The following is a 25113-nucleotide window of genomic DNA, read 5'->3' as shown; positions in this document are numbered from 1 at the left end:
TAATTTGTTTAGCGCGTAACGTTAATCGATTTTTTAAGTACGCGCGTTACCCGAATGGAATGGATACGCAGATTTGCGTGGACAGCCGAAAGAATTCGTAGAAGTGATTTTTTCCCTCTTTTTTTAGTATTATGTACGCGCACATGTTGGAATGCTTGGACTGCGCGTTGAAAGGCGGGCGCCAGCTTTGAAGACGAAATTTATTCACGGAACGTAGCGCACGTATGTGGAATGGACAAATATGTTTTTATTCCCTTAACCGCGTCGCGGGGTGCTAAAGTATATCAGTAGCGAGGCATTTTCAAATGTGCTACGGAAAAAAGGAGGAAAGAAAAGGAATAAGATTTTGTCACTGTTAAACGGTATCGTACGTTGCGCATTACGAGACAATCAAGCGTTAGTATATTCGCGTTCGATATTTCCGCGATACGCATACGACATCGCAACGGCACGCGTGTTTGCGCCGCTACGTGCACGCGTGCCGAAACAACGGTTTGGGACTTGGAATGAAAGGATCATCATGAGCCGAGACACAATCGTATTCGTAATCATGCTTACGGTAAGTACATCGTCGTCAAGTGTGCGTGAGTGGCACTCGTTACTTAATTCTTATATGGCATTCTCATCAGTCATTATTCAACCGCCCTTACGATTACGCATTGCGGTGACTTTGAACCTACAAATTATCGTGCAAGGTGCAAAAGTGCTTCTTTTTTACGCGTTTCTTTATTCGCAAAATGTGGCGAGTTATTTGCCCAATTCTTATATAACTGGAAAGGTTTGTTCATCACCCATAACACGCATTAATTTATTCGATGGCAACATAGAAAAATTATGCAAATAAAATCTCATTCAAACTCTTTTTTCAGCGTATTATTCGAAAACGTTAAGTGCGTGGTAAAATTTTCGACATTTGTACGATCTTAATTGTTCCGACGGGGCGCATTCGTAACGGATGGCCGGAACAGTAGATAGATGCAAATAAGACCAATCTATTGACCGATCAAAACATCCCATTTTGATCCCGTCACAAGTAATGTAATAAAATGGGATGTGTTGATTGGTTAACTTCTGATGACATGCTCAGTGAAAACTCAGTCTCATTTGCAACAGTATATAGATGCAAATAAGACTGAGTTTCCACTGAGCACGTCATCAGAAGTCAACCAATCAACACATCCCATTTTATTACATTACTTGTGACGGGATCAAAATGGGATCTTTTGATCGGTCAATGGATTGGTCTTATTTGCATCTATCTACTGTTCCGGCCATCCGTTGCGAGTGCGCCCCGTCGGAACGATTAAGATCGTACAAATGTCGAAAATTTTACCACGCACTTAACGTTTTCGAAGAAACAAATAATCCGCTGAAAAAAGAGTTCGAATGAGATTTTATTTGCATAATTTTTCTATGTTGCCATCGAATAAATTAATGCGTGATATGGGTGATGAACAAACCTTTCCAATTATATAGGAATTGGACGAATAAACTCGCCACATTTTGCGAATAAAGAAACACGTAAAAAAGAAGCACTTTTGCACCTTGCACGATAATTTGTAGGTTCAAAGTTACCGCAATGCGTAATCGTAAGGGTGATTGAATAATGACTGATGAGAATGCCATATAAGAATTAAGTAACGAGTGCCACTCACGCACACTTGACGACGATGTACTTACCGTGAGCATAATTACGAATAAGGTTGTGTCTCGACTGATCATGATGTTCTTCCTTTCATTCAGGCCACGATTAAAGAGCTAAAGATGTGTTTTAACTCCTCTCGTCTCTCTGCAAAGCGGAGCGACTTCTGAATATACCAGATGTAGGTGTCGTGTACACATATATAGAGTACAATTGAGAAAAGTTACTGAAGTTAAATATTTACGATTTAAGTTTATAATTTAGTTTATAAATTATAGAGCTTATATCCTTTTGCACTGTGTGCGTATAAAAATTATGAATTTCTGCTACGGTATAATGTTTAAATTTATTTCATCTTCGTTAAGTAAGGCTCTGTTGGAAATCCAATCGGAAGGAAAACGGGCTAATTAAAAGCCATCCGCGGTTCACAATGCGAAAGAATATTTATTCTGTATTTAATGTTCGAACGTTTCGGTCCCTTATTTGGACCATCTTCAGCATTTAACGAAGAACACAATTATAAACATACATGAGTTCGCAATTTAGTTTCTTACAGCAAACTTACTTACAAAATCTATGATAAAATTAAGTGACAAACGGTGACCATCTCACGAAAGACGAGGATTATATATAGCCTCCTCTGGGTTCCCGCCACAAAGGATGGAGATATCGTCTAATCGTTCTAATTAATATGATCTATTGTATCAAAAGTGTGATATATCACACCCGCCCTTTTGATACAGTAGATCATATTAATTAGGATGATGATATCTCCATCCCTTGTGGCGGCGGGAACCCAGAGGAGGCTATATAATCTTCGTCTTTCGTGAGATGGTCACCGTTTGTCACTTAATTTTATTATAGATTTTGTAAGTAAGTTTGCTGTAAGAAACTTTCAAAAGATTGCGTTATACGATTCGTACTTCTCGTAATACGCGTCATGCTGATATCTAACCGCTTCGTTGAGGATGAATGGATGTTTTGCTTCTTTGCTTGAATAAAAAGGGATGGCCTTGGATATCAATCGGGGCAAAAAGGCAGCTAGAAATAAAGTGCGTACATGAAAACGGAGACATAAAAAAATAAGCACAATTCACAACATGTTGGTGGATGAAAGTGACATAAACATGATTGTCTCCAACTCGAAATTGATTCGTTAAATTTTTATCCGTTTTACAAAAAAAATACAATTTCTTAAAATCATATCACTTCTAGTATCGATAATATATTATTGCATGTTGCCAAAATGAGTACAAGTTTTTTTATATTAAATTATTACGAAATTAAATCCTAAAAGGCACTGTTAAGTCTCAACGATTTACATGAGTCTGATAAATATCTACTTAAAAGAAGTCTATTTTCGGGTTTTTGTTCGCTCACGGTGTGCATATGAAATTGGCGACGGAAGCGAGAAATGAAGAAAGCCCGAAAGATCGCTTTGCGATCGCCTTTCTAGCCTGAAAATCCAGTTACTCAATCCGGCAAGCGAACAAGAGGGGCCTCTAGACAATGCGCAGAGAGCAACCCGTGCAATGCCGCCTGCGCCTCGGGAGAGCTGGTCGGATGAGCGCGACGAAAATAACTCCGGCAGGAGAATATTACGGCACTTTGCAATGAGGAGAGTCCGATAGAAAGAAAGAGTGAGAGAGCGAGAATGAGAGAGGGAGGAGGGGAGAGAGGGGAAGGTAGGGGAGCGGTACGAGTGGAAGGGAAATACGCGCGAAGAGGCTCGCGGAGAGGAGCGACGCGCGATGCAAAATCTCATACATTAGCCGAGGCGCGTGTATACGTGTGTGTGAAGCTGGCGACTCATTTTACGGAAACTCACAAACCATTGAGAGTTCTGGCTTTTTTTTCAATAGTTCTAGAGTTCCTGATAGTTTAAATAAATAGTTCTGGCCATTAAAGCCAGAAAACGCGACAGGGCAAACTGAATTAACGCCAGATTGACGCAGCGTCTCACTTTGTCCTGCGAAAGTTTTCGGTATTTGTCAGATTTTAAAAGTCTATAGTTTTACATGAGTTTTAGGAAGAGTTCTGGCGATAAACATTGTTTTTTTTTCTTTTTTTTTCCATTTTTAAATAATTTTTATCGCTTGAGAAAGACGCATTTGCGGGTATATGGATGAGACGTAGCGCGTTGTACGAAATCTCGGAGTTCTGGCTCTCTGAGAGAGAGAGAGAGAGAGAGAGAGAGAGAGTCCGTGACGCGATTGGCTATCCGGCCAATGACTGGCTCTCTGCTTACGGCTGGTGCGTGTCCCGAGAACTCTTCTCGAGCGCGGTGCCGCGATGCATTCGCGTGACATGTACAGTGCGCTTCATTGACGGCGCGCGGCGGTAGAACTGGTCCACCGTTCGTTCGGCATAAAACTCCGTTAGAACCAGTTTTCCGGACGGTGGACGATTTCGCTCCGCTGTGCGACCAGTGCGACCAATGCGACCAGTACGCGCGCGAGCGCGCTCTTTCTCTCTCTCTCTCTCTCTCTCTCTCTCTCTCTCTCTCTCTCTCTCTCTCTCACACACACACACACACACACACACACACACACACACACACACATACACGCACGCGATTTGATTCGCACTACCACGGTGAAGGCCCGCCGCTGCCAGCATGTCTGCCAGTGCAACGAGCGGAATCCGAGCACTTGCGAAATCAGCCGAGCCACTTCGAGACCCAAGCCCCCTCCGCCCCTTCCTGACGTATGCGCGGGTTTACTCTCGCGGGTACGAGGCATGTCCCGCGTAAAAAGCATTAAACGCGTGGGATTACGCAATGGGCGTAATACAATAATAATGGATATCGTGCGCCTTTGACGCTGGAGATTCCGACGAGTATAGAGTTTCTCGTTACATCGATGAAACGGCTGGACGTAATTGACGTTCACGCGGGGATTGTATCGGCGATCCCGCGATCCGTCGTCCCCCGATTAACACATGTCCACCTGAATGAGCGATGACAAACTCGGCGAGTAATGCGCGGCGGCAGCGCCTTTACTCTCGATTCGTCAGCGATACGCGACCGATCGTTCTTAGAAATATGAATGACGAGCTATATTCGTTCACCTGAAATGCAATCCGCGGTTCATCGCGTTATTAGTCGCACTTTATATAATGTATCTAATATTAAAGTATTCCGTGTCAGGCGCAATTGGCGCAAACACACTCGGCGAACGCACCGACGCGCGGTCACTTTTGTGAATGCACTTTGTTACATCTTCCCTTTGGCGTTAAAAAGAAGCGTCGCAAAAAAAAGATAGAGGGAGAAAATTATGAACGAGAAGGAGATGATGGCGGCGGCGGCGGCGGCGGCAGAAAAAAAGATGAGGAAGAAGACAGAAGAGAAGAAAAAGAAGAGAGTAGCTAACCGGCCGCAACGAACCTGAAGTAAACCAAACCTACCGGTCCTGCCGCTCGCTACCACTACAACCTACCAAACTATTACCCATAACCAGTCTATATCTGGATTCCGGCTTCGTCTTTCTCTCTTTTCCTTTCTTTCTCTCTCTCTTTTTCTCTTTCTCTCTCTCGCTCTTTTATCTGATGCACCGTGTGCGCCAGAATAGTGAATTCCCTTGCGTTTTCTGCATCTTCGACTGACGTGGTCGTCTCCCACGCGGCTAAGGAGCAATTCTCTCCACGAAAATCCTGTGTTATTCTTTTAGATTACTGACATGGATGCGTAAAATGTATTTCGTTTCAATTTTTCTGTATCTGTAAATTTTTTCCTTCTAGCAAAGTATTCGGTAGCGTAAAGTAAAACTTTCTTTTTTTTTTATTCTTAAACTTCTCGCTGTATAATCGTCATAGCGTTTATCTGAATTACCGCTCTGATACAAAGATAATAGAGTTTACATAAACTCGAACAATTATTAAACGATCTGCGAGTTTCGTACGACACTGCGAACGCACGGCGAAAATATTATTTACTGTACCAGGAAATACAGCAGATAAAAATCGCAGTAGAGTTTTTACAATTTTAGCCAAGTTGCGTAATGGATAAAATGCAAAGATATAAAGTTTGTTTTTGTTTCTACGTATAGCTTTTCTTGAACATACATTTTTTCTTTATATACAACATGTAGATAATAAGGATCAGATATATTCATGGAAATATTTTTTTGTATTACTTATCCACTCGGTTTTTTCTATCCTAACAATTAATCACTTCTATTTATCATAATTGATCGTTGCAGTTTTAAACATATCGATAACTAAATATTGAGATATCTCTTTTGGTATACGTTATTTCGTTTTAATGATATTTTATGCAAATTACGATTTTTTAAAAATAATTTTTTTTTCACCGTATTATAACCTTTTGCATCGTTTTAGAGGGAAATTAGTTATTAAGGACTAAGTAAGCAAACGATGCCGCCTAGAAAGTTTCTCACGATTCTGTTTCGTAATATTTACATAAAATAAACAAGAATAAAATTGAAAGGCATCTCGAGACATATGGTCCATCGCCGCCGCGACCGCGCCGATCGATAACCGCGCATTGTCGCGCGGTTCTATTCTCCTGTTAGTCGAATATCCAAAGTCTGAACATTGCGCGCATTATTATAGATTTAGCTGCTACTGTAAATATTTATGTCCAGAATCAAGTTGTACGTTATCTTAGATAGTCTATGGATCATTTATCCCGGGACAGAATAAATATATCTGCATAACTATCGTAAACCGACCTGAGCCTCTCATCTCCCCCACTCTTTGTCCTCCTCCAACGCTCGATACCCTTCTACATAAGACAGACATCTCAAGTGGCAATACCGCCAATATCAGCATACTAGTAGCACCCCTCTCAAGCAACATACACAATCAGTGGACTAATTTGGCCATATTGCTCTCTGGAAAGTGGCAGGAGCCAATAAAAAACAAAGAAGGAAGAAGTAAACCGACCTGAACAAGTACCTACGGTCACGTCAAACGTTTTTTCAAGAATCAATGCCGTGACATTATACTCGCTATAATGTGAATGCAATCATTTAAATTACATTACATAGGAGTGTGCGGTAATAAGCGCGTTTGGTGACGATATTTCTTGGTGAGAACTGGAATAATTTTTCCCGATACAATTTAATTAAGGTGCGTGTTTTGAAAGGTTAAATATACCTCGGTAACTGCGTTTTATTTCAGGATTTCGCTAAATAAGATTTAAGTTTAACCGAAGAATAACCTTCCGTTTGTCCGTCTGCAGCTTATCAAAAGATTTTTTATTCTAAATTCTATTGCAGTTCGGAGAACCCATTCTTTTTTTTATTAGAAAGAAAAATAATTTAGTGAGTAATAAAAAGAATATTATTACGTGCATATAATGCGGCTGTTATTGTAAACTAGCATGCCTCGCCGGGCTTCGCCCCGGAGAACATGTGTATTAAGACACGCAAATAGTCTCTCTTTCTTTCCCTCTCTCCCCCCTCCCCCTCCCCCCTTATTATTTCCTGAAAAATTGAAAAAATTAAAAAAACTGGTTTTTAAAAGATCGCTAACGAAAAATTATATACTTTATGGCACTCCCCGGGAAATTCAACCCCTACTTTATGTACAATTCTTTGAGATTCGGTCATTCCGAACCGGTTTCCAAAAAGATCGGTAACAAAAAATAGTACACTTTATAGCACTCCCCGGGAAATTATACTCCTTCTTCATGTATAATTTTTTGAGATTCAATCAATTATTTCCCTAAAAATTGGAAAAATTAAAAAAACCGGTTTCCAAAAAGATCGGTAACAAAAACTGTACACATCATGGCACTCCCCGTAAAATTCTACCACTACTTCTTTAAGATTCGGTCAATAAATTCCCGAAAAATTGAAAAAATTTCCGTACCGGCTTCCAAAAAGATCGGTAACGAAAAATTATACAGTTTATAGCACTCCCCGAAAAATTCTGCCCCTGCTTGATCTATAATTCTTTGAGATTCGGCCAATTATTTCCCGAAAAATTGAAGAAATTAGAAAAACCGGTTTCCAGAAAATCGGTAACGAAAAACTATACACCCTATAGCACTCCCCGGGAAATTCTACCCCTATTTCATATACGTTTGGTAAAAATTCGGTCCATTGGTTTCCGAGATCATAGCGAACAAAAAAAATGCAAACCCTGTTGCTTTATAATAATAGTATAGATTACGTTGAATGTTTCGAGTTGTGTACATCGAGCTCGCTCGCATGATTCGCACGATTGGAAATCCGTAAGTGTCGCCTCAATTACGCGCGTGATTACATTTACGGCTGTGGAGGGCGGCGAGCGACGTGTAACATGGTATTCATTAACGCGACACGTGCCAAACCGGTATGTTTAATCCCAGCATTTAGTTCCACCCTATTATAGATTACGCGTCCACTATTTTCACAATGTCTCGGGGGGGGGGGCGGAATTTTATCACCGCACAAACCACCCTTCGTCCGCCGTTTATCAATCGTATAGCAGATTTGCCGTCGTGGACGTGATAATCTGCAACATGTTTTTATAGGACCGATCGGATCTATCGGCAACGTGTTTACAATCGATTCAATTTTTCTTGCAGCATCTCTCACTCCTACTCTCTAATTTTTTCGAGTGAGATTTAACTCAAAAGGAGTTAAAATTCACTCGGGTCGATAGTCATAATACTGCCGCGCGTAATGGAGTGACATTGCACTTTTCATAAGGGTGAGTATTTGACTCCAACCGTAAAGTGATTGTTTTACTCGTTTGGAGTAAATGTTTAACTCCATTATAGATAAAATAATTCACTCGATCAGAGTGAATTTTTCACCTTTTCTTAAAGTGAAACTTTCACTCTACTGTTACGAGTGAACAATCACTTTACAGTTGGAGTCAAATATTCATCCTTAGGGCCGGTTTCACCAACTCCGGTTAATTTAACCGGTCGATTCCATTGAAATTGACCAATCGCATTTGTTAATTTTGCTTTAATGACAAATGCGATTGATTAATTCCAATGGAATAATCGGTTGGTTAAGTAAACTGGAGATGGTGAAACTATGTGAGAGGTATATTAAAGAAATAGGTTAGACAAATAATTGCACAAGTTATATATAAGAAAAAAACATTATATTGAATTATTATATATAAAGTATATAGCATATTTATTAAAACAAATACAAAAGTACTAAATCATATAATATTAATAATAAAGAAAAAAAACTTGTTAACATACTTTGCGTCTGGTGACGTAATAAAAAGACGCAAATATCATTTTTTGTCCGTGCGTTTTTGTTTCCATCTTTAATCGAACTTGTAATATATGTTTCGTATAGTTTCGTGTTTCATTTCTAATTGTTACATCATTACATCTTACAGGTGGCTTGACATCCAGGCTGAAACCGTGAAGGGAACATATTCGTCGCTTTGCGATGTTATTTAGGTAAGCTCCTCACTTATTATTAACTGCCGTTTTAATTGCGCTTTTTTTATTTTTTTATTTATTTTTAAATTACATTTTAATGAGATCAATATTTTTTAACAGTAAAATAATTGAAATGTGAAACAGCATGTACAAATTTTGAGAAAGAAAAAAAATGCGATAGAAATAAACTTTGTTCGTAATATATCATAGTCTATCAAGCTATCTTCCTAAAATATTCTGTCGAAAAATATCCAAGACTATCCAAAAAAAATATCAAAAAAAAAATTCCAAGACTATATTTCTTCGAAATTTTATGAAAATCTGTTTGACAATTTTCACACAATATGATAATGAACGGGTAGTCAAATAGAAATGATATAAATCAGGAATATAAAAATCATAAATCTAACGATTTGATTTATAATGCATCTCGCATTTCGAGATCAAAGCCACGCGAGTCATTGTAGCCGGCGGATGCAGGTAAGATAGGGAGGAAGCATCCAGATGTTTAGTGACTAATTGTAAGCCACACCCGGGTTCGTTTGCGGTAGTAACCTGAGATATTGCATCGGCACAAAACATACCGACTCAAAGAGCAGTCGCGATAATGACGAGGCCCCACACGTGCACGCATCTTGTACTACATATCCGCCTATCGTTTTGCAATTATTTCCTTGCAATGTAATACATACCGCCGCGCCGTATTAGCGCGTGTTGTTTATATACATATCACGTGTACAAAACAGGCCCGAATGTATCACGCACGCTTCGTCGCCGACTCCGTTAATCCTGGCGCGAAACAGACGCGCAATACAAAACCCGATTGGCAGAGGCAATCGTTTCTTTTTTTTTCCGGTTAAATGTCGGTACATCATCGTCGCGACTTTTATGGAATAATGTTTCTTTTTTCTTTTCGCCTCTTTCTCATTGACTCAGCGTTTTCGATCGAGTACATTTAAACGTATTCGTGGTTCAATAAAAGAGAGTGAAGGAGAGAAGAGAAACGGATCGCTGTTTATCTAAAACGATATGTACTGCGAGTGTTGACCCTGGATTGCGTAAACACATGCCAAGCGCGTGTCACAGCTTCTCTCCATAATTCGATTTTTTGCGTCGAATTCCGTTCCAGCGGAAACGGATACCGCATCAGAAGGCGAAAGTACTTTGACTCAAACTATAAGTTTAACATTTTTTAAGGGGAGATTCTCTTTTTTTTTTTTTTGCTAAATTTATCGCTTTTTTCTAATTTTCTGGTGAAGAAACTATATAACGGATCAATGCAAAATTTGGCATGTGGATTTATTTATCTCTTATCTATTCACAAAAAAATTAAAAATCATAAGAGATAAATAAATCCACATGCCAAATTTCGCATTGACCCGTTATATAGTTTCTTCACCAGAAAATTAGAAAAAAGCGATAAATTTAGCGAAAAAAAAAAGAGAATCCCCCCTTAATAAATGTCGCTCGTACAAAACAGTTCGTATTATATTCTAGACAATATTCCAGACAATTTTATATTCCTGATTTATATCATTTCTATTTGACTATCCGTTCATTATCATATTGTGTTAAGATTGTCAAACAGATTTTCATAAAATTTCGAAGAAATATAGTCTTGGAATTTTTTTTATTCGATATTTTTTTACAGAATATTTTAGAAAGATAGCTTGATAGACTATAATATATTACGAACAAAGTTTATTCTATCGCATTTTTTTTCTTTCTCAAAAGCTGTACATGCTGTTTCACATTTCAATTATTTTACTGTTAAGATATAAGAAATGAATTTATACTTGATAGAGAATTTTACGATTAATATATTTATACACTGCAGATGTGAGAGATACGGATAAAGGTGTCTTTTAAACATTTTTTAGAGTACCTACTACCTATTTGAATACTTTTCAATGCTGATGCGTTATGTAATTTTTATATTTTTTCCAGTTTTATTCTACTTCGTATCTACAGTGTGGTATATTCATTTGCGCTCTCTCTTGTGCTAGATAATTATACTCGTTATCGTAATGAAGTAATAGTTTTCTGTACGATAAATATTTGGCAGCAAATAATTTCGGCATAAGAACGCTCGCATGTTTAACTTACGCATACTTAATCTTACTTTATCATTCAGAAATAATTTAATCCAAACTGCCAGGCAGACGTAATGCACAAATAATATATAGGTATGCCTCAACAAACAACGTTATTCTTAGCCTTTTATCGACTTATATTTGCCTCGCGTATCAGTTACAGGTCTTTTTGCGAAAGACCTGTTGCGTCGTTATTAATAGAAAGTTTTTTTCTCACGCGGCAACTCGTTTGTTCTTCGTGAAACCTTCACCGCTACGATGTATCAATATTAAAAAAAAAAAATCTCGCGACATAATGTAAAATTCTCGCAGCAGCATAAATTTCTTTTACGACGCGGCTTGCACGTGCGAGGGACAGAAGTGATTGATGCTTCGATAAAAAATATTTAAAAATATCCATCTATCTTAATAATAAGCAGCGCGATAAGGATTTTTCAACGCGAAAATATCAGGAAACGTAATAAATCTTACGAATTATAGCGGTGACAAACGGAAGGAACGGGCAAGCGCGACCTTCGCTGAACGCGTTTTGCTTTACGCCTCGTATGCCCGAAGACCGCATAATATTCCGCGGCTATTTTTAGAACGTATATATGAAGAGAAAGATAAGATTCAAATTCTTCAAGAGAATGGTAAGATACTTCTTATATATTAAGATGATGCTATTTAATTTGCAATTATGAATACAAGTTCCGTCATTTATAAACTGTCGGGAGCCTATATAATATATTTATATTTAACGACCAATCTGTCAATCCGTCGCGTCGCGAAATTTCTCAATAACTATAAGCTATAACCATTAAGAACCATCGACGTGTTATTTCTATTAGTAAAAATTCCCAGTTTATCATTTAATTTATTTATTGTAGCTATTTATATGAAAAATATAAACTAAAAAAATATATAATTTAAAGATTATTGTCTAACAATTTACGGTCTGAGAGGTAGGCTGCGTACGTGAAAATTAGCTTCGCCTACACAACTTCGCGTTTCAATACAGTCGTTTATATTATAATTATACAACAATTAGAAATATATATGTACATTGTACATATAAATTAATTTTATCGATAAATTAACGCGAAGGAGGATGTTACATCTTATCGTCGATTCGTTTAATCGTAGCGAGACTGATCCTAAAGGCCGGTTTTCACACGCAATGATTAGTGGCGCCAACTGACTGGCATTCATTGGCGCCAGAACCAACTAGCAAACTCACAAGTATTTACACAGTGATTGGCGTATACTATGGAAAATATTTAACATTTATTAAACACACAGTAAATGACAGCAAGCATATAACCTCCAAATTTGAGGTTATATGCTTTGGCCAATAACCGCCAGTAAACGCCACATTACTAGCGCCAGTTTGTATCAAGTGTTTACACTTGCATTTTTACTGGCGTTAGTCGACTGGCGCGGCCTGGCGCCACCAATCATTGCGTGTGAAAACCGGCCTTAAAGCAACGAGATAAATCTCGCTAGTCAAACTTTGACGCGGGCGTCTCTGGGAGGCGTCGACAAAAGTTGCCACCGCTCGGCATCGCTGCGTTTAATGCGATTTAATATCGCCAAGAGGAGAACGACGTCTCGCAGCATATTATAAGTATGTGTTATCGCGTACACCAGCGTACTATTTTAATGTGTTATCTCCGTCCACGTCGTTATCCACGTCCGCCACGGAACCGCAAACATGCCCGTTCGCTCCGGCTCGCGGCTCCTCGATTTCTGCGCGCCTGTTCGGCGAATTGGATATACCGGACGGAGATGCATCTCCTCTCTTGCGTATACAAATATGTAAATACGTTTCGTAGAAAGAATTGTGAGGTGTATGTACATGTCTTTTGTCGCGTTACGATTCATGTTTTTTTTGCATTACGTGCCACATCTTATAAATATTCGATTTTAGGAAAATATCTAATGTTATAGAGATAAATTCTCCAAATCGCAAGACCAGTTTCTTGCTGAATGTTTCACACACTTGAGATTTTTCTTCTTAGCTATCGGGAATTTGTTATAAACATTATAAAAAGAACAGTATTTGTTTTGCGAATAAGTTGCATAAAAGCTTTTCGAGCTACATAAAAAAAAGAAAATAAACACGTACTATTTTTGGACTAATAACTATTAGAGGGGCATCAATTCTACTTTTAAACTTTGAGCGTTTTTGTTGGAGTGCATAAAAACATTTTCTCACGCTCGGCGCGATAATATATGTGCTTTCGTGCCGAGGCAGTTGAAACACGCATTGCAGAGCAAGAGAGGGAGACGCATGTAATATTCAGATAGACGCAGTTTTCGTTGCAACTGCGTACGTGCATTCTCGCTTGTGTTAATTGCGCTCGACATACTTGTTGCTCCGCGCGGCTATGCCGAAAGGGCCTCAGGGCGATAAGACAAATTGCGGAGATTGTACGTAACGAAAACACACGATATCTGTCCGCGCGTGTCTTCCGTTCGCGTGTACGCGATTGTAAAAGCATCGACAGCGATTGTGAAAGGTCGTCCGATTTATTGCAATATATATCGCGTAAAAAATATCGAAAATGTTTTATATTTATATAGGTAATATTTAGAATGTTTCAGCATTTCTTTTCGGAGAATAAGAACATTGTTGCGCACTTTTGCGCCAAACTTCCTGATAGCTGAGTAAAATTTGATGATATAAATATATGTTGTCGAACTTATCACAAATAAACCAAATAATAATACATGAGAAAACACGACCGTTATGATATACAATCAATCAATATTATAAACAAGCCAAATATAATCTAAACTTTTAAAAATTGAAAGGAAAAGGGCCAATGATCGAGCAACAATAGTTGTTAAATAATCAACTTATTAATTTGCATATACAATATATAAATTCGTAAGTTTTGATTTCACCGAATCTTTTTCAGCCGTAACATAATAAAACATTTAGGTTTGGTAGCACCAACGTCGCATAACATTTTATCTTAGCTTAATTCACTCTTCATCTCTTTCTAAAGCCTCGTGTCCACGATGCTAGAAATCGCCCCGAGATCTCGGACGGAGGAAGAGTTGACAAATTACATTTAAACAATTCGGCCAATTGATTAATGTAATTGGTTAATTCTTTCTCCGTCCGAGATCTTGGAGCGATATTTCTAGCATCGTGGCCACAAGACTTAAGAGGACTTAAGAGTTAGAAAGAGAGTGAGTTAAGCTAAAGTTAAATATTATGCGATGTTAATACGACCGATGTTAATATTTCTCAAAGTTTTATTTTGCCTCATTTATCGCTATTCGTAGTAACGGATCATCGGAATAGGCGAGTAAATGCTGTTATTATTATGCAGAGAGAGAGAGATAGAGAGAGAGAGAGGTCTTACTACTTCGTAGCAAAAATCCATTTACTGAAATAGATAATAAAATTTGAAGTGGTGTGTCTTTTATTACGCTGTAGGGACGCGTATAATATTCCAGAGACGAAATATTAATATTAATATTGCTCCAAAATTTTAATTAAATCGACCTATATATACATAAACGACGGTTTCTGTTATGTTTCTGCGATTACAATGTGGCAGCAGATCGATCGTGCTGCTAGAAAATAAGCTTAATGAGGACGCTCTGCTGCGTATTGTTTGGATCTGCTGGAATATTGCCGGTATTCTGCTAGCATTTAGTTATCAGGGTATATAATAATTATTTATACGCGCTTTCACACTGTTGCTTTTCCTTTAATTCATCAAGCATGGTCTTAATATCGATTTGGCTATAAATAGTTTATTTTAATGTATAATTAAAAAATGACTAACCTTTGATTCGAATTTTAACGCTGTCGCAACTGCGACACAGACACGCACGATTGTCTATTTTCGTTTCAATGATAGTGACTGTTAATAGGCATGATTTGCATAAACCTCGCAATGCCCAAAGTATATCGATGCGTTTGTATTCATCGATCCGAAGAGGAAGTATATTGGCGCAGAGATGAGAATATTACGAAAATGTTTTCTTTTATCATTTCGCTTTTAATTGTAAATAAATAACTAATAAAGTAATGAACTCTACATTACTTTATTAGTTATTTATTTACAATTAAAAGTGAAATAATAAAAAAAAAATATTTTATGCGTTGTCATATTACTTAATATGACAATGCATGCACACACATCGCGCCGGCAGGAATGCGTCGAATATATCGACTCACGCATACGTATGAAGGTGTAATTTGAAGCGCGGAACCGAGCGAGCAGGGAGAACAAAAATTAAACGCTTAAACAAAAGTTAAACGATATTATTTCTTTAAACTATTCGCCTCATTTACATATCGAGCTTATACCTACTGATTTTATAAGATTTAAATCTTCTATCTCGTAAAAAAGTGAAAGAAAACAACTTTCTTTTCCGCAATCGTCATAAATTGCACGTCATTCATTCAGAAGGAAGTGTGATAAAATTAGAATAGAAGTAACTAAAAAACAGAGAAGTAACGGCAGAACAATGCAGTTTCTACAAAATCGAATTATTTTCAATTCTCGTATAAAGCGTTGCTCTTTTTTTTCCCTCGTGAAACAACGATATTGCGACGGTGATTGCAGTAACGAAAGCTAAAAAATGCAATTGTCGAGCGAGAAGCGCGCGCCCACTCGTATCCACGCGACGTATCGTATTAACAGCCCATCATATACAGGTGTGACAAACGAGCAATGATGTAACGGTGGATCACGTCGAGGGGCCAGTCTGAAACTCTGAAGTGGCAATAATGGCATAGCATGATCGAGAGGCACGGTTTCGTGCTAAATGCTAAATGTACATACACGCAATATACGATTCATCGATCGCACTGTAATCAGTAAGACGCTTCTCAGAATAAGAGAACTACTGTCTGTTGTATAGGATCATTTGCTCGCTAATCGTGTAATGCGCGTTAATTCGAGTTACGTGATATCTATGAACCGTCTCTAATGACACTATCAGTTGACATTATCAGTTTACGCGATGCCATGCACAGACAATTGGCTGGCAATCCGATGTGTAAACTTATAAAGAGGATTCATCCCATGTCCGCGAGCGTCCGATGTACGATCCGCCATTCAATAAGAGAATTTATTATCTAAAAACAAACGCAAGGTCACTAACTCGAATTTCTAGAAAACGAACTTTTCTATTGGAATCGGACATCGTACCGCGCCACCGCGTATATGCGTCTGCTCCACGGAGTCTCCGGATTCCCGCGGTGCGCGGTGGAGGGAGGATATCGATTCTCGGCTCAACTTTTTAGCGTACCGCAAAATTCAACGAAACTTCTTCCCCCACTATATTTTCTTGACGCTGCCGCTGGTTTCTAGCGTCAAATGAAATCGCACCTTTGGGGTCGTTCGCTGCCCTTTCCCCCGCTCTCGCTCCAAAAGCCTCGATAATTCATTCCGCCGGATCTCCTTCCCCTCCGTCAGCCCCCCGTACAACCACAAATACGAGGAAAGTACATAAAAGTAAAGCGGCACGGCATTACGTTCGGGGATGAAATATCCACCGTTGATAGTAACAGGGAAGTATAAAACCGAGCAATACTAATCCGGCCTCCGGAGGCGAGAAGGATCAAAAGCGGATTTTCCTCTCGAATTGTTCCCGTTTCGATTTTCGCGTCAAATGAAGTGAGCATTTGTTTCCTTATTGTCTTGTTTGGATAAGGGAGACCCCTTATTTAAAACTTATGAACCGTGCGAAACGTCGATCCTATCATGACGATAACTGAATGTAGAATGAAAGTAAAGCGGCGCGGCATTACGTTCGGGGATAAATACCGCGTCGACAGTAATAGGAAAGTATAATATAAAAGCGTCGAGCAACAATATTAATCGGACCTCCGACTGCGCGAAGAATCAAGCGGATTTTCTCCTCGAATATACTTCGCGTTTCGATTTTATACACTCATCGACGCGACAATAATTTCCGGAATGTAACGCCGCTTTTTTTTCTCGTATGCACCCTCGAATATCGCCCGTCATGATAAGAGCGACGATGGACAATTCGCATAGTTAATGAGTTTTTAATAAGAGAGCAAGTAAACAAACTCTAATACTTTGCATAAATTAAGTGAACGTTTGTTTACTTGCTCCCTTATTAAAAACACATTAACTATGCGAATTGTCCATCGTCGCTCCTATCACGACAAACGATATTCGAGGGTGCATACAAGAGAATAAAGCGGCGCCGGCGTTCAGCGTACATTCCGGAAATTATTGTCGCGTGCGAGAAGAATCAAGTGGATATTAATGAGCCCATTCTACAATAGCCGTAAAAGTATGCGTTAAGACGTAAGCAGTAAAAATTGACCAACTACAGTCGATCATTCTTGGATTGTAAAAATCCCATTAGTCAAGTTATAACAACACAGAGTGTTATAACAGTTTTATATATGTACAAACTTTTAATTTTTTGCGATATTCTGATTGGTCAAGACTCTTCATTACCCGAACGAATCAGAAGAGACGCGGTCACGTGACCCAGTCGGCCACTCTCTCCCTTTGAGGCTCTCTAGGCTCTAAGCGCGTAAATCGTATTCATAATTATCCATTTGCGCGCGGCCAATATACACACACGCACACGCATACGGCATGTGAATTGCACGCGCCTTCTCTATTAATAAATAATAAGGCGCGCAAGTCGCAAGGCGTACAACGTCGCTACTGTTGACCTGGCTTCTTTGATAAAAGAAGTCGATTTAACGAGCCGCGGATTAAGGAAGAACGCCAAACTTTCACCGCGCCGGAACGCGGGAGATGAAAGGATGAAAATGACTGATAAAACGACGAAATTTAGTAGAAACTCAATAATATTAGATTTCGTCGTTTCATTCTACCGCAAATGTATTCTCTCCGCGTATTTACAGATTTACGCGCGGGTATTATTTGAAATATGAAGAATATCAAAGTCAATGACGAGCAATGATATTGCGGTATGACGGGACAAAATTTCGTAAACTGTTTCAAAGAGGCGCCATATCCCTCCCGGATTATATGGATGCCTCGCACTCTCGATTTCGTAGCCGTCAGTAATCAAATTTGCCTCACATCCAATAATTATGTTTGCAGCGTGACACGTTTGCCCATCGTATCCGCGTTTGTTTACGAGTGTTGCTCGTAGATCGTTGACGGTTATTTTTCAAATTTTTCAAGTGATGATACTCGCGGGTTATTAACGGTTATTGACAATCGTGAACGCGCGAATACGGATACGATCGACAAATCACGCTACAAATCAGATTATTGATGTTTATAGATTATTGCAAATCAAGAACACGAGATATCCAACGAAAGGATTTCTTGTTATAACGCCTCTATCGAACCGTTTTGAACGATGCTTTGCCTACCTATTAAAACTGCACAAATTCACTCACGCAACGCTATCGTTTATCGTGTATCGCGTTGATATATATTTAATTTATAAAAGCAGTGCATGAAGTATAAAGGGTATAAAACTAAATTCAATACACTTTTATCGTTAACGGAATTTTTATCACGTTATACCGCAATAATCGTTTGATAAATGGGATTAAATTTTATTTTACCGACGTATCTACATATTTTATGCTAATTTATTCTTTAATGGTTCTATCATTTATTTATATCAATAATCTGTGTCATCTTGTTTGACGTGAGCTAATTGATTACTCTACATCGGTGATTCCTTTCGCAAACACTTAATTTTCGTGTGAATGATTATAACGAAGCCGTCAGATTCTTTTGCCTTATACGCGTTTAATGCTATCGTTCATCCTCTTTCTCTCTATTAAGAAGCACGCGTGTGCTTTAGAACGTGTACATTTATCGTACAAGATAATTACAACATATCGCGAACCTTCTTATACTGGCAACCTTTCCCACTTTGGATATAGCGGTAATAAATTGTACAGGAAAAACCATGAATTTATGCGTGTAATTTTATAATGCACCTTACGGAATGTCTTATCTCGATCTATGGTATTGATATAATTATTAGGTACGAATTCCATCGCGTAAATTATTATCTCGTTTACATCCTATAGGAATAACCTGGCCCGACAAATAGTATCAAATAAAAAAATAAGAATGTCAAACTGGTAATTTTCCAATTAATCCCTAGTAAAATTGTTTCGTATTTTTTAAAGATTTTAGATTTTTATAAATTTGAAAATATTTAAAAAGTTCTTAAAGATTTTGTCGCACTTGGAAAATATTATCTACGTAAATTGCTTCACGATTTATAAATCGATAATAAACAATCGTGACAGCGCATTCAGATTGTATCGTATAAAACCGTACGAGAATTCGAGATTGCATTCGTGCAATCGGGGAGATATCTCTGCGTCTCCATCGTGAATGAGCCGAATACTTTCTTCGTGAAATCGCGCAATTTGAACTCCGCTGACAGAGTTCCGTTAATATTAATCGGTAACTTTCATACACCGTCATGTCTATCCGCGTTTACACACGCACGTGCCGCACGCACACTTCGATATTTGTTCCGCCGCGCGACTACAGTGGAAACAGTTCGATACACAAATCTGGTCTCTAAACGCTCGTGCACAATGCGACCGCGACGGCGGCCCGCAAAAGGATTTATTGCACGTGCGAACTTTTCAACGGCCGTGCCGCCGTCGACGGTTATTATAATTTCAGCTCGAATTGCCAGGCATGTAAATTGGCTTCGCCGGGCGAAGTGCGACTCTACTCGGAAAACTATTGTTCGCTGGAATTCATATTTGCATAACGACATCGCGAGCGCAGGATGTGGACGCGAGCCGGATATACCGAGTGAGCCATATACATATATACGAATGGACAGCGAGAAATAAAACAAGAACGTTAGCGATGTATGCATTGATGTAACCGCGACCATTACGGTGAACACGTGTGAATCAGAGACGATTCTCGCGCATTTATTGTAACGCAGATCGAACTTCATCATACGTAAGGTAAATGTCCCTATGGCCGACACCTATAAGGCCGACCCAACAAAAGAATGGCGTTGTCAAGCGTGACGAAAATAAATTTGATAAAGAGTTTCATACTGGTGGATAGTTTCATCCATGCACTTTCCAAAAATCGTAGGCTCAATCCATTCCGTCAAGTATTTTTCTAGATAGAGAAGAATAAAGGCGCACTAGTGCGTGCCCCCTCTATCGACCAGCTGTGTCCAATTCCGACCGGGCATGTCCCCATTACCGATTACCTTTTTTCAGAGCATGCGAGGCGGAGGTTTCAAACAAAAAGTAAACATAAAAATGAACATAAATCAATGATAAATATAAAAAATACACATAAATTATGGAAAGGTATTTTATTTTAATTTGATGATATCAAACAATTAATATCAAAGAGGTTATCGCTGACTTGAACGATAAAGAGAATTCATAGATGATCAGATATGTAAAGAATAAGGAATATATATTGAACGGTTATATAATCGTAACATAATATCTCGAAATGCTTTTCGTTCGTATACTATGCATATTACATTTATTTATAACACACAATCTCCACAATACAATAGATATAATTAATGTATGCTATTTAATAGATATATCTTAAAAGTAGATGCATTGCAACCGGATGAATGTTACATAGTTATATTAGCTAACTTTCTTTACTTTGACATTTTTTTTTCTTTAACTGCTCTTGCCTTTTCCTCGCCTTTTCTTCTCGTTCCAAGTGTTTCCTTTCTTTTTCAGCTTCGATGATACTGACGTTTACGTGTACGGTACTGGGGACATGCAGGCGTTTTGCTGTGTCTAACCTCGACCATCGAATAAATAAAAAAAATGGCAGTTTTTGACTAATTTTTTTTTTCGAATATAGCAATCAAACTGTAACAAACCATTTAGCGCTCGAATTATTCCTTACAAAAGGATTTTGAACGAAATACGGACTATTTAGGCGACCGACAATTCTTAACCTCACTCTTAAGAATACGCGTGGATGGTGACGTGCGGCAAGAAATGCGAAAAAAAATATATCTAACTATTGTACTTACTCTGCACGTTATAATTCTTTTGTACTGCACGAATTCCGGAATTTTTCCACTCCACTAATGAACGTGTTGTTGAATCGGCAGCCTCGTAAACAACGTTTCATGTCAAAAAGGTCGGTAAAGGGAACATGGTCGGCCATGGGGACTAAAGAGGCGTAGAATTCGCCTCAATTTCGAGATGCAATTTCCCAAATATTTTGTTACATATGCAAATCTGCGAATATGCAAATATTTTGTTATTAGACACTATTGTATCATGATATACGAATGCATACGTAACTAATGCGTTTAACTCTATATATAAATGTTTACAGACGATTCTTAAAATTAACACGTTCCGTGCTATCGTGTGTCACCGGTAACCCATATACCAAATTTTTCAATTTAGCCGGTTGATATTTTGACCTTTTGATTATTAATAAATATTTTCATATTAAATTTCAACATTGAGCGTTAATGTTAATAAAATGTTCTATAAATTTGCTTCGCATTGCATTTCGTACATTACCTTTTTCCTCATAATAATAATTGTTTCAGTTTTGTAATTATTATGGAATACAATTTATATTTAACAAAATGAATATACTATATGTGGGTTACTGGCGATCCACGCGGCGTAGAAAAAAAATTAACATAAAATTAATAATTTTTCTATGTTCCCGGGCCTTAACTCTCAAATTTCTTCCAGATTAACAAGGATCCAAACATTTTGGCAAATGTGAGACTGGTTATGCGATGGAGCGATACAAAAGGAGAGACAGTCGAAGCTACAAGAGCAATGATCGATAAGGCCATAGTTTCCGAGTCTCGCAACATATCGATGCTTAGTTACGTACGTAATTTCAAGCTTTTATTAGTTTAACGAAACTCCTGCATGCTAACTCGATTCTGACGCGTATCAGCATCGTCCGTTAATTAAAAGCTATTGTAGATGCGATTATTAATAACGCGAAACCCGCGATATTAGTGACGCTGTATACAGGAGAGGGAGGAGCAAAATGAATATAGACAGTCGAAATCTCGTGGCGCGTCATTATCGCGGTGATTTCATGCAGGCTCGAGGGGAGAAGATGCCGGCTGAAAACGATTTTCGCCAGCGTGAGAACGGCGGGATTGTAGGGCTCTGACAAGGTGAAGTCGAAGGAGATGGTCGGGGCGCGAGAGAGCGGCGCGGCGCCGGCGGTGCCTAACGAAGGTGGTTAGGGGCGGCGAAAATGCGCCCGACAAATTGAACACCCGCGGCGTGACAACATAATTATGGGCAGTGCACGCATGCATTACACGTCGGTACGATATGCGTGCTACATCACGGCGGCGGAGCAACGCGGTGATTCGCGCCGCGCGCGATACGATATTGCCGGTACGAAAGAGAAAGAGGGAGAAAGACACAGAAATGACGTGTCCACTAGTCTTTCACCCCCACAAAAATTCTATTGTTTAGCGGCTCCCGCTTGATTCTAGAGGATTTTCCTCTGGCATACGGCCTCAAGAAGATATCGATCAACCAACGAGAATCTCGACCCTTCAGAACAGATTTAACGATGCTTGATAATTGAAACCTCACCATGCGAGTAAATACGCTAGCGTTTATTTTATCGTGTATCCTATTGATATGTTCAATTTTTTTAAATGCATAAAGTGCATGAATGTTAAAAATGCAAACATTAAATATACTTTCAGCATCAAGGGAATGTTGTATAAAATGTCATAAAATTTGCGTTATACCGCAAAAACGTTTTAATCAATATAATAACTTCAATAGAATGTGATGTTTTTTCATACGAGAGAAGGGGGGTGGATAAGCGCTAATATATGCGCAACAATTTAACAAATTAAATAAAATCATAACGGTACCTGTTGACACATATCCCGAATTCTATCGCAAATTAATCTGGAATTGGCCATAAAAAATATTCTACTTATAAGTGGTACACTAAAAAAAAAAATATTTAGATCCAAGAAAATATTTATTTAGATACCGCCAATGACTTATTTACTTAATATAATTACATATTTGTTTAGAATGAGATATTTTTACTTAAATTAGATATGTCCACGCGAGTCCTCTGACCGTCGCGTGGACAGGTTATTTTATCATGAAGAATTCCTCCCGTTATTAAATGCTTCGCATTTTTAATTTCGCAGCCGTCATAATTAAATTTATCCCGCATTTTATCATTAAATTTGTAGCGTAATTTGCGCATTGCGCATTGATTGTATCCGCGTTTATTAACGAGTGTTATTCAGAGGTCGTTGACGGTCATTTTTCGTATTTCTCGATCTCATATTAGCCACGCGTTTACGTAGAGAGAATAGATTGTTATTGTTCGCTGTTGTTTGCTATTGTTCGCGACTGGCAACGCATTGTTTGCGACGTATTGTAGAATGGCCCTCACGATAGAAACGTTCGGAAAGTACAATCAAATATAAATCGCGCATGTAATTAAATTTTATATAATATACATATAATAAAGTTAATATATATTATTTATATACTAGCTTGATACCCCTAGAGTCCCTATATAAGAGTCTGGCCACTGCGGATATTTTGTAACAAAATAGCGTCTCGCATCTTATATAGGGACTCTAGTATCTAGAGTCAAAAACACTCATGAAAACACATTTGATCGCATAGAGCAACTTAGAGCACGTAACTTCAAATCACGATCAAAATTACATTTTTTTTCTGTTGAAATATTAACATAGTATTAATGTTACCATTTAACACATCCATATTATGTTAAATTAACACAAAAATTTGAGTGGACCGTTTTGGACATGTGATTTATGTTATATTTAACACAAATTTTCCAACTGTGTATATACCACTACTGACGGTAGTGGCTTCTCACTTCTGCTATCGTTGTCGGCCTCTTCATCAGCGCGGCTTTATCAGGACCTCGATACCGAAGCCTAGGCCGAGACAGTCCTCTTTCTGGAAGAAATGCGCGGACGCCCGGTGGGCTGCCGCCTCCGTGTTCAGCTGTTTCGTCGCACCCTTGTTGTCCGACCGCTTAACGGCTACGGAAAGAGACACGATCCTACAGACTCGTGGGAATAAAGAAAAAGGCCAGGTAAGCGTCCGCACGAGTGCATCACGCAACAGACTACGCTATAAATAGACCGCGAAGGTCAGGGGAATCAGCAGTTTTCATGCAAATGCGCTGTGTCGTGAACACGGAGGAGGGTTGTTTTATCAGACCATTGAATCTCCCTTTGATCATCGTCGTTTTGTTGTAGTAAATACGTGTCTTGTATTGCTCTGTTCAGATCCTTTTTTTTTACGCGGGAAATCTTCGACTACTGGGATCCCAGGCCTAAGCCCGGTTTGCCCAATAGCCCTCTCTATAAGAGAAGGGGAAAGATATTTTTCGAATAGTTCTGAGCATATCTTGATATACTATTTTCTAAAGAGTTCCCGGCACTAGCAATGTTGTATTGCTTCTTTAAATAAATTAATATCGCTCGAAAAAGGAGTACGTACTAGAACTCGTATGAGTCGTTGTCTGGTTGACTATTACCGGTTAATTAAAATATAACACAAAGGTCCTAACGCTCGAAACTCTTTAGAAAATGCTCTTTAGAAAATTTTACATAAACCGGAACTTCGAGATTTCGGACGCCGTCTAATAAGAAATTTTTTAGATGAAAATCGGGAATTGGGAAGCATTAAGTAAGCAATAAAATAGTAGTGTAACCATCAAACTCACAGCGCGAGCATCAACATATTAGGGCAGAATGTCATGACGGAGGTCGATTCTCCGTCAGAGCAGGACGATCAATATAATGCTGCTGCGTTGGAGGGAATGGCGAGAATGGCAAACCTCTATCCTGACATACGGTCCTAATATTATACTCGCGAGTTTGATGGTATTGCTTACTGCTTCCCAATCCCCGGGCGATTTTCATCTAAAAATTTTTCTATTAGACGGCGTCTAATATGAATAGAGCGGATCAGCCCGCTAGCGTCAGCTGCTGCGTAGCAGCACTATTAATCAAACGGAACTCGATTACCTGATCTTTAATGTATATAT

The 25113-nt window shown here is 38.7% G+C and overlaps 1 long non-coding RNA gene across 6 annotated transcripts in view; it reads left to right on the top strand.

Moving 5' to 3' along the window:
- LOC139815596 (uncharacterized) overlaps positions 1–24309 on the top strand; it is a 35424-nt gene extending 11115 nt beyond the window's left edge. The window contains exons 2-4 of one of the 6 annotated variants that reach the window (XR_011732770.1): positions 8957–9020; positions 21768–22439; positions 22541–24309. This is a non-coding gene — a long non-coding RNA (uncharacterized lncRNA). Of the gene's footprint in view, positions 1–8956; positions 9021–21767 lie in introns of all 6 variants that reach the window. The other 5 variants (XR_011732769.1, XR_011732766.1, XR_011732768.1 and 2 more) reach the window with 5 other exon arrangements.
- The last annotated feature ends 804 nt before the right edge of the window (positions 24310–25113 follow it).

Source organism: Temnothorax longispinosus, chromosome 7, assembly GCF_030848805.1.
Source record: "Temnothorax longispinosus isolate EJ_2023e chromosome 7, Tlon_JGU_v1, whole genome shotgun sequence".
NCBI lineage: Eukaryota > Metazoa > Arthropoda > Insecta > Hymenoptera > Formicidae > Temnothorax > Temnothorax longispinosus.
Note: the sequence above shows the minus strand (reverse complement) of the source record. Positions and strands in the feature narration are given on the sequence as shown.